Raw genomic sequence first — 11481 nt, forward strand, 5'->3', positions numbered from 1 at the left:
GTACATTTGCTGTTATGTTAAACTTATTTTAAAGTTTTTCTTCATTACCCATTCAAACCGTCTCCAACCGTTAAAGGTAAATATCGGTATAATACATACGAATGTCTCCTTGTTCGCTATGTTCATAGTGTTTTAACTTGCTTCCACTATTTACTGTTTTTAACTTTAAGAAAATCTGTTGATCTTCTATTACGGTTTTTGGCAAAGTTTGATGTAAGCCTTAAAAAAAATCGTCTCTTGTAGCGCTCGCGCTCCTACATATGACGTCAAATGATTTGACGTAGTTGCAACAGCTGGCGACGTTGAGAACAGAAGAAATCGTCGTTGTTGTTTCTAGTTAAGCACAAAGCTACCCAAAGGGCTATCTGTGCTCTGCCCACCACGGGTATCGAAACCCGATTTCTAGCGGTATAAGTCCGCCACTTAAAGGACGCTAGATTTAACTCATTCCATGCACGATACATCCGAACTAGATAAAAAACGTAAACGTTGTGTATTCTTTATATTTACGAAGTATTGTTTGTTTGATTCTAGCGTTGTAAGTCCGCAGACACGCCGCTGTGCCACTGTGGGACATTTACAAAGTAACAGTATCGTATAGACACAGCCGAATCTTCATTTGAGGAATTTTAGGCAGGGAGCAAAGTTGGAAATTAGGGACGGCTAGCGCAGATAGCCCTAGTGTAGCTATGCGCGAAATTCAAAATCAAACAAAGAAACAAATTCTGTAAAAACAAGATGAACGATATTATCTGCTTAGACAACAAATTGTCCTGAATTTCTTCCAAATATTTTGTTGAATAATTTTTGACATAAAGATATGGAAAATTTTGAGCTGTCTTTAAAATTAGCGGGAACGATTAATAAAAGGTATAAAGGCAACAAGTATAAGATGGTTTCAGTTTCAGTTGACAGAAGATTAGATTGCTAAGAGTCGTCTAAAGCAGCGTTTCTCAACCTTTTCGAATACCAAGGAGCGACTCGTTGCCTCTCTAAATTATCGTGGACCACAGTGAAAAACTATTACGCTTTATATACGAATATTCTGTCAGTTTGGTATGGCCAGGTGGTTAGGGAGCTCGACTCGCAATCTGCGGGTCGCGGGTTCAAATGCTCGTCCCACCAAACATGCTCGCTCTTTCAGCCGTTATATGAATTTGTTTCTATAAAGAAAGTAATTACGTAAATATTAAATGCTTTAGCCAAAAAAGCACTTAGGTCTAACGATTTCTCAAAAATATATATCAAAGACACAATAATCCATACCGTTGTACAAGTCATTTTCTTCCTTTGATAGCTCTGTTGACGTGTGTCATTCTTAATCCATCACTTGTCATCCGAATGTATTAGCAGGTAATTATTTTCGCGTTTCCATCCACATTCAACAAACTATATTCTCGAATCGTCAACCTTTCAAACCTCTCAAAATTTTCAGGGAATTTTATGGCGCATAATATTATCAACCAGATACCTAACCACCATGTGGATAATGATGTTCTACGTATATTAATTTCATTCTCACGCCTTCGCAGTATCTAATGGTATCGTACCCACTCCTGGGCGCCACGAAGAGATCAATTTGAACTCCGGAGAAAATATAATCATTAAAAGTATCCTGATCATTGCAGGTTTCTTTGAAATCCTTAAACCTAATAAACTCTCTTTGATTGTATTTATAATCGGTGCACTGCGACCTGTTTCTTCTGTGAAACACGAAAAGAGGACCGATTTGACCCATTTCTAACTGACTTATGCCAAGTATGTTTGCAGACTGGTACCAGATGGCGTGCGTTTTCACTTCGCGCCATTCTTTCTTACGTTACATGACGGAGGAATGACGCATGATGAAAAATGTTGTCATGGTAACCTAAGCCCTAAAGCACGGTAAGTTGTCGAGTTAATAAGGCCATTGGCGTCAAGTGACTCCGATGACGTTGCCGTAGCAAAGAGAAAGCTACATATTCTTGGTTCTGTACAGGTACACGTACTTAGTTCACAACTACATTCTTTGACGCTCATTTGATATTATGGAAAAAAAAAAAACGAAATAGACAAAGCCAATGATAAACATTAATATTCTCTACGATATTTGTCACCGGCTAAAGTAGAGCAGCAGATCTCAAACATTTTTCGTCCGAGGTCCAATTCAGCGTGGCAAAAGCCCCCGCGATCCTCCCCCACCCGCTTTTGCTTGTCACCGCAAAAAAAAAACAAAAAAAAACATCAGATAACGGGAAGAATGACGCTGCTTTTGATTTGTCTTGCATTTTGGACCAGTCCTCGAACCACCTGGAGGACTCTCACGTTCCACAGTTTGAGAACCACTGAAGCAAACTCTTTACAGCAATTACTTAATATTAGCTGGGAAGTTTGAGTCAGAAATATATTCTGGCCAGTAGAACAGGCAGAAACGAAATGTTTATTCATAACCCAAGCAGTTAGCACAGTACACGGCGGCCGGTTCTTTCAAAATTAACTGTTAGAACACTGCAATACATGAAAACGTCTAAGACAATTTTTTTTATATGAATAATGCACATAAATTTTACTGTTCTATGATAATAAATAATTTTTATCAATCATTTTGATTCTTATTCCACCGTGATGGGCTGGACGTGGCCTACTGGTCAGCCTGTTGAGCCATGAGACCGAATGTTGAAGGTCCAAGCCCGCTAAATACGCTCCGCACTTTCATCTGTGGGTGCGTTATAAAAGTGACAGTTAGTCCTGCTAAGTGGTTCAAAGTAGCCGGTACTGCTATCTGGTTGTCTCTCTCTCTGATCGGCAATTCAATTCAGCGATGGCTGTACCTTAACTTTGAGGTCTCTTGGTCACGCCGTTTAACCTGAGGTCAATTAAAGGGTCATTCAAGTTGAATGTACCAAATACAAAACGAACGCAGAATTTTCTCAGTGCAAAGTCCTCACCGAATTGGTTGTCAGTCGTACTAAGCGCACTAACACACAGTATTCTGTTGCTTTAACACTGGCCAACTCGACAAGCGGTGAAAATGATATTATCATTGGACCTCCGGATTACTTCAAAAGATTTGTATTATTGGTGCAATAATTGTCTTTGTCGCAACTATGAAGATTATAAAGCTCTCATTAGCTTATTTCCATTTCTATTACAAAAACTAAATTTAACATTGTCATATACGCAAAAGAATAAAATAGAAGGGACAGGTCTGGAAGGGACAGCTAGAGAACCGTTCTTATGTATTGAGAAGCTGTATTATTCATAAGATGGTTTGATTGTTTTGAATTTCGCACAAAGCTACACGAGGGCCATCTGCGCTAGCCGTCCCTAATTTAGCAGTGTAAGACTAGAGGGAAGGCAGCTAGTCATCACCACCCACCGCCAACTCTTGGGCTACTTTTTTACCAACAAATAGTGGGATTGACCGTCATATTATAACGCCCCCACGGCTGAAAGGGCGAGAATGTTTGGTGTGACGGGGATTCGAACCAGCGACCCGCAGTCAAACGCCCTAACCACCTGGCTCATAAGATGGTAATAGACCCTATATATATATATTGTAAATACGTTTATTTTCAGGTGTGTGTAATAGTCTTTATGCCATAATCTACCAAGTACAAACAAATACAAATCTTCCTCTTTCTTAGCCTAAATGGTTATGTCATAATATATCAAACGTTTCGATAGCTGTTGACTTTTCAATAAATAGTCAAGTTTTTTTTATTCAAGTAATATATCATTAAACACTTATAGAAAAAAAAAACGTATTTTTTTTTTTACATCAAATCTGGAAGAATGGGATGAAAAAAAAATTGTGGATGTTTAGATTTTGTCCTGAGAGGGTGCTGCTGTGTAGGAAATTATTTTTGCTTATATTTATAAGATTATTATAAAAATAAAAAGTTATTCCAGCATGTTTGACAACTGTAATAAAAAGATAATTTTATGTAGTTTATGATTTTATCTGAATGTTTTGACTTTCTACAGCATCATTTCGGGGAAAAAAATGATTGAATCAACTACTCAAAAGTGTAAAAATAAAAGCAATAAATTATGCATCGTTCACCACAATTTCTAATCCACACTTCTGAAAGTTCGAGATCTGTGTGAACATAATGAGTCAAAATGATTTAGTACTCTAACCATAATATAGGAGGCGAATATGAGCTATTAATTATTTGTTTCTCGAATGTCGCGTAAAGCTACTCGAGATTTGTTTGTTTGTTTAAAAGTTAAGCACAAAGCCACACAATGGGCTATCTCTGCTCTGCCCACCAAGAGTATCGAAATCCGATTTCTAGCGTTTTAATTCCTCAGACATGCCGCTGTGCCACTAGGGGGCGCTACTCGAGGGCTATCCTGTGCTAGCCGTTCCTGATTTTGAAGTAATAGTCTAAAGAGAAGACAGCTAGTCAACACCACCCACCGCCAAATCTTGGGTTACTTTTTACCAATGAATAGTGGGATTGACCGTTACACTATAATTCCCCCACGGTTGAAAGAGCGAACACGTTTGGGTTTGGGGTTCGATTGCGTAATCAGAAAATTTCGAATAGAGGGCCCATTTTGGCTATTTAAGGTAATTGCAGGTATATGAAGCTGCGATAGAATGACATTTTGACATTCTTTGGTGTTAGTAGGTGATGTGATGTCACTGGAAATTGATCGCTTAAGGGAAGGTTATGTAACAGTCCTTTCAGACGCAAGATATTCGTACACTCAGGTCATAAAAAATGTGTTCAGATCAGAGAGTTAAAATTTCAATAAAGGTAATGTTCTTCTACTTAATGGGATTAAAAAAGAGCAAAGGAATATGGATTAACTTGAGGCTTCAAGACCATCTATAAAAAGACCTGCAACAAGAGGTATCTCAAACGTGGTAAACAGACCACTGCGTCTCATAACAGGTGAGAATATACGAATACAAAGTCACTGGGAAAAGCTGTCCACATGCCCCAGCCAATAATACGTAAAATAATCCATAAGAATGTCCCCCCAAAAAAAGCTACACAAGTCAGGTGTAGATAAGCTGCTTCCATGACATATTTATTGAACCGTCACATGCCGAAGTAACTGGAGAAGGAAACGAGTATTCATGCTGTTACATACGAAGGCATACCAGTTAAGTGTTATGGATTTCTGTGCAATCAGACTGTTGAAACGGATGCTGAGAAACAGTCCTCCTCTTGCACTTAATAGATTATGGAAAGCAGTAGGGAGGGTGTTGTTCGTTGGACACTACAGTGTAGCGACTGAACCTACTACAAAGGAAACTACGATGCAGGGCTATTGTCAAAATTCACTGTCGTTAAACAGAACATGACCGGAAGTAGTGAACTTAACTGTAATGTCTTGGTAAGGCTCCAAAATCGTTTTAACATAACATACTCAACGTCTGTATAATACATTAAATAATTTCATTTTATCTGAGGATACTCTTGTGGTCATAAAGGTAATAAAAAAACAATGCTATCTGTGGACCTTATTTATGCCAAAGATTTAACAATATTGTTACTAACCCTACAGATAAAAAATAAATAACTGATTAATATAAGAAATATATAAATAAGTAAATGAAAAAAAATAACCAAGATAACCACAATGAAAAAAGTTACCATTTTGAGTAACCTTTTTGACCATAAAGCTGTTTCCAGATGAAAATACTTCTCAGTTAGTCAAAATTTACCTCTTATATTATACTCACAGTATTATGATCGCATAGGTTTCCTGATCTTTTATAGTCATATCCTCCTCACTTTGTATTTATTGCATATTCTATTAAATCATGAAATACTGAATGAATATGCTTTTCTGCCAAAAACTTTTTATTTAATTTTTTCTGTACATATGTCATTTTTTTTTTACGAATAATGCTTTAAAATGTAAAAGTATTCAAATGTAATCATATTCTATATGGAATTCTCTGATACTTAGGCCGATGAAATATGCTAAAATGACATTTTTATAATTATTTTATTTGCATATGCAAACATATTTTTTTATACATATCAGTACCCTACAGAATGCAAACGTTCGTCATTTTTTTTTGCTTGACTTGAAATTAGATCGGTATGAAAATGATTTGTTTTCTATGTATTTGAATGAGATACTACTTAAATAATAAATCTGATACTGACTTTAAACACTGATCTTGCCAGCCCCTCTTTCGGAGCTCTCTAACGAGTTACTGTTGCCTTGCTCGTGCTCTAATATATTTTAAAATAACATAATATAATAATATAACATAATAATAACCATTTAAAGACACAGCTACACTATTTAATTTCTATCTTTTCCTATTTTTAACTACTTATTATTATTATTATTAAGTTCTTGTCAGGACACTTTGTTCATTTATAAAATTTTTTTTAGTCGATAGGATTATATAGATACATACCTAAGTATGTCCATATTTATAATAAACTTTGATAATATTTTGTTTGAAAAATAAGAGATAAGAAATAAGATTCCAACGACTGGAGTTACTAGTTTGCAGACCCCCCTCCTCCTTCCAGTAGCTTAGCGATAAGTCTGGGGGGTCACACTACTAAATACCGGGTTTCAATATTCGTGGAGGGCACAGCACAAATAGCCCTTTGTATAGCTTTGTGCTTAACTGGAAACAAACTATTTAGTAAGAAATCAGTACATAGTCATTTCTATTTTCCCAAGTAAAAATAGGTTAGATGGAAGGTAGCAAGTCAACAGTATCCATTTCCAATTATTGAACTACTCTTATACGATCCAATAGTGGGATCTGACCACCACTCTTTTAGCACATCTACTGTTCTAAGGTGTGGAGCAACGGATCGCAAACTATGAGTATTCGTCTTCAATCTCCGATACGCTAACCATTAGGTCACGCCTGACTCAAACAGGAATAAAGGGGAGATGGGTTAGTTAAAACAAGATTAGTCCCCAGTGGTACAGCGGTATGTCTGTGGACTTACAACGCTAGAAAACGGGTTTCGATACCCGTGGTGGGCAGAGCACAGATAGCCCATTGTATAGCTTTGTGCTTAATTACAAACAAACAAACAAGCTTATTGCTGTGCATCAAAATTCCCATACATAGATACTTTTTCACAATACTTTGAGATCACTGTTGTTCCACTACTCTTTACATGCTTTCCAACGTCAACCTTGCACAAATTTAATTTTGCAGATGACTATTCAGGAAGTGGCAAGTTGACTTAAACGTTTGACTGGGTGTTCTATCTTGATGGAACTCTGCCTTACTGGCACCCAGTTCACGTTAAGATTACATTTATTCACAACAGGCTAACCTAATAGCATGTAGAATTCATCTTTGTATTTTTCTCAGTTCTTTGGAAGTGAGAAGTACTAATATAACTTTAACAACCATAAATTGTGGCAGGGCAGTAATATATCTGCAGGATTTTGTTGTACACACTTAAAACATGTGCTTCGAACAATTAAAATAGCCTTCCATTTTTCGTAATTCATGCCAGATACCGCTCTTACATCTTTAAATAGTTAGCCTAGGGGTATATAGACATACATTTCTCTGTGTTTGTTAGTTCAGTTTTCGCATAAAACGTTTGTCGAGAAGGTCCTTACTTTGCTATCGCTCGTGCTACCTATTAGTTTTCCTTACAATAGGTAGCTGTAAGGTTGTACAACGTATGTAAAATTAGACAGTCGGGTGATGTGTTCAGATTATGATTTCTCTTATGTTTCAATGGGGATGACCAGGCACGTGAGTAGCACAAGTCACTCTGGATTATATTGACAATACTGATTTAATTAGGTAGCATGACGTTTATTCGGTTTGTGACAAACTCTGAGTGAGAACAAAGCTTTGAATCCAGTACAACTGATCATCAGTTTTGGCCAGTAAACACAACACCTAATCTTGAGTCTGGATGATCTAGCCATAGACTATGCTGAGCATTTTGAGCAATACATAACTGTAGAGTGCGAGGCAGTCATTTCCAAGTTACACCAATGGTTTGACCTCGTGAAAAACTGAACCTCCTATCTTGCTGAGTTCAAAACTTGGAGGAAGGGTGGTACCAAGAATTCGGCCACTTACGTGGATGGACTACAATGTTTGCATGGTAAAAGATACTCTGAAATGGCGTCTGCAAGTTGTGGAAATACTCTCATCAAAAAATTAATTAAGAGACTACCTGATGGCATGATGAGTGTGTGAGAGAGATTCTCACCCTCACAGAGGCAGTTTCTGTCTTGAAAAGGTACAAACAAGGTAGCACCAAACCAGTTGAAGGAGATGAAGAGGCTGCAGCAACAACTGCAGTGACTATAACTCAGACAGACTGTTCTACCCAGGTACCTCCATCATGATATGGGTTAAGGTTGAAGATTTATCATCCTAAATTAATATCTGTAACAATAGATGGCAGTAGTGTATGTTATTTGGAAAATTGGCTTTATACGAAATAAATATGCAAAGTTACTTATACTTTCACGAAATACAGTAGTTATTTGTACATTTTAGCCAACTGTGTTAGCAAAACAACCAACTATTATCTGGATATGTTTTCTACTTCCTACGGAATATTTGATTGGCAAAATTTGAAAAGCAGAAAATCACAATTTGGTACAATAATCAATGGTTCAAATATTTCCCGTTTCTAATGCTCTTTATCGAAACCTAGATGGCAACAATACACATATACATATAAATTACAGAAACTTCTCCATTGATAGAGTTTAACTCAAATAATTTTGAAAATAGACCATTTCAAAAATGAATGGCCCGGCATGGCTAAGCGGTTAGGGTTCTCGACTCGTAATCTGAGTCCGTAACATGCTCGCCCTTTCAGCCGTGAAAGTGTTATAATATGATGGCCAATCCCACTATTGGTAAAAGAGTAGCCCAAGGGTTGGCGGTGGGTCGTGATGACTAGCTGCCTTCCCTCTAGTCTTTCACTGCTGAATTATAGGACAGCTAGCGCAGATAGCCCTCGTGTAGCTTTGCGCGAAATCTATAACAAACAAACAAACATTTCTAAACTAAAGACGGCTGGAGCAGATAGCCCTCGTGTAGCTTTGCGCGAAATTCAAACAAATCAAAAATTAACAGTTTTTTTTTTCTCAGCGCTACTTTTAATAATTGTACCGTGCATCTTTCCTAAGCCTTTTATCCTATGGAAATGAGCCTCGTAAGGGATTCACTGCAACAATCTTATTCATATAAATATCGTCGTATTTCAGTTTTTACCCTTTATTATCATAGTTCGAACTACATTTGTTTACTTTAAACTGTGCAGATAAAAACTGACAAAACAAAATAATTCAACACTCGTTGACGGCCGAAACTCGCTCAATTTTGTGTGTCCGTTATTAAGCACAAAAACTACGCAATGGGCTATCTGTGCTGTGCCCTCCATGGTTATCTAAACCCGATTTCTAGTGTTATAAGAGTTCAGAATTATTGCTGAGTCACGGAGGGGGGGGGAGACTTACACAATAAAATTATATAAATTACTAACAGAAACAAAATATCAAAGTGTAACATATTTATTCGCTACCAAAATAAAACATAACAATAGAAAGGGTTGAATTACGTTATGTTAAAACGATTTCGAATCTCATCACCTGCAAGTTGCGTGATTTACATACTAGCAAAAGTACTCGGCAAAACCTAATATGGTAAAAACGAGGCATGGGAAGAGAGTCCCTTACATTATTTTAAGTGGTAGTTCATGAACCGATCGTCCAAGAAAAATAAAAACGTACGTGGCCTTAAATGTTATTTTCGTTTGGCGACGGCTTCACGTGTTTAGCTACCGACCTCCTCACTCAGTTGAGCTCTCATTGGCGACAATAAGTCGATAAAATTAAGGTGACAGCTCGAACCTTGTGTCAGATTTCTTATCTGTTTGAAACTCGATCGTTAAATTTTCATCTGAATTTCATCGAAACTGGTCTAGCCAGTTATTCACAACAGCTTACTGCTTTATATAAATGGGTATGGACGTAAATACTAAGTTTTCCGCTGTAATTTTTCTTGTTGTTATTAAAACCAATTTTAAAAAGGGCTACAAAACATAAAATGTCTGGGATGTGTCTGCCAGTGGCTCAGCGGTAAGTTTGCAGGCTTTTCAGGCTAAAAACCGGGTTTCGATACTCGTGCTGGGCAGAGCACAGATAGCCCGTTAGGTAGTTTTTAAGCTTAAGAACAACCAGAGTGAAGTCTTGAAGGTTTATTAGTGCCCTCAAAATATATTAGTTTAATTGGTATTACATAAAGTATTTAATTTAACTATACTTTATTTCATTATGCTTATTAGTCATATAAATGATAAAAAAAGGTGCTAACGATTTATTTGTTGTTGTTTTTTTGTAAAAGGGGGGGTTCACGCAAAGCTACTCGAGGGCTATCTGCGTTAGCCATTCCTAATTTAGACATGATGGACTCTAGGGAAGGCAGTTTGTCAACACCATCCACCGCTATCTCCTGAGCTACTCTTTTACCAATGAAAAGGGAGAATTGACCATAATGTAATAACTCCCCCTACAACTGAAAGAGCGAGCATGTTCAGTGACGGGATCCGAGCCCGCGACTCGCATAACCCTTTTAATTTTTACCTTCATTTTCTGTTATTGTTATCATTGTTGTTGTTTCTGGTTGGATACTTGTCTACAATTTCAGTATATTGCAATTTCCCATCAGTAAAATATGTATCTAGCATCTGCCCTCCTTTGGATTACCAAATCACAAAAATATCGAATATTGCTAAAGCTTAGCCATGTGATGCATACTTCTGCCCTCTATTGGTAAAGACATTTACTTTTTATATACCATTTTAATTGCTTGCAATGTTCTATTGAGCATTATATATTCATATTAACTCAGAACAGCTACTCCTAACTATCAACTTGATATAATGTAGTCCAGAAGAAAGCCCATTACTTATGCAGCATTCTTTAACACGAGTTATTAACGATTATATCAACAAAGCGGCCACCCCTAAAAAAGAAAATACAATGTTCCAAAAAAAGATTGTGTGTATATGACACTACAATTTACTGGAACACATGTTTTGAAAATCAAGAAATATATAAAGAAATTCCTTTGTAATGTGTTCCCACAAGTTGAACGACGTGTGGTACTTAAACCAGTATAGAGAATAAGGAACTATTTTGTATTTAAAGGCAGAATTTGCAAAGCGGACCGATCACATGTCATCCACACATATCACTGCTCTCTTTGTAATAGTGCGTACGTAGGGTCGACGGTGAGGAGGCTTAGTGATCAAGTTAAATAACGTACTGCGGCAACGTATGCAGAATTCTCAAACATTTTCCGACATAAAAAATAATGCGTGAATGTAAATGTAGAAATTGAACAATTCCAAATTTTCGTAAAGGCTGAAAATGAGCAGTAGCTAAGATTAAAAGAAACATTAACCATAAAGAACTTAGCATCTAAATTAAACAAGAAATTTGTTTGTTTGTTTTGAATTTCGCGCAAAGCTACACGAGGGCTATCTGCGCTAGCCGTCCCTAATT

This window comes from Limulus polyphemus, unplaced genomic scaffold (assembly GCF_000517525.1).
Source record: "Limulus polyphemus unplaced genomic scaffold, Limulus_polyphemus-2.1.2 Scaffold2682, whole genome shotgun sequence".
Lineage (NCBI taxonomy): Eukaryota > Metazoa > Arthropoda > Merostomata > Xiphosura > Limulidae > Limulus > Limulus polyphemus.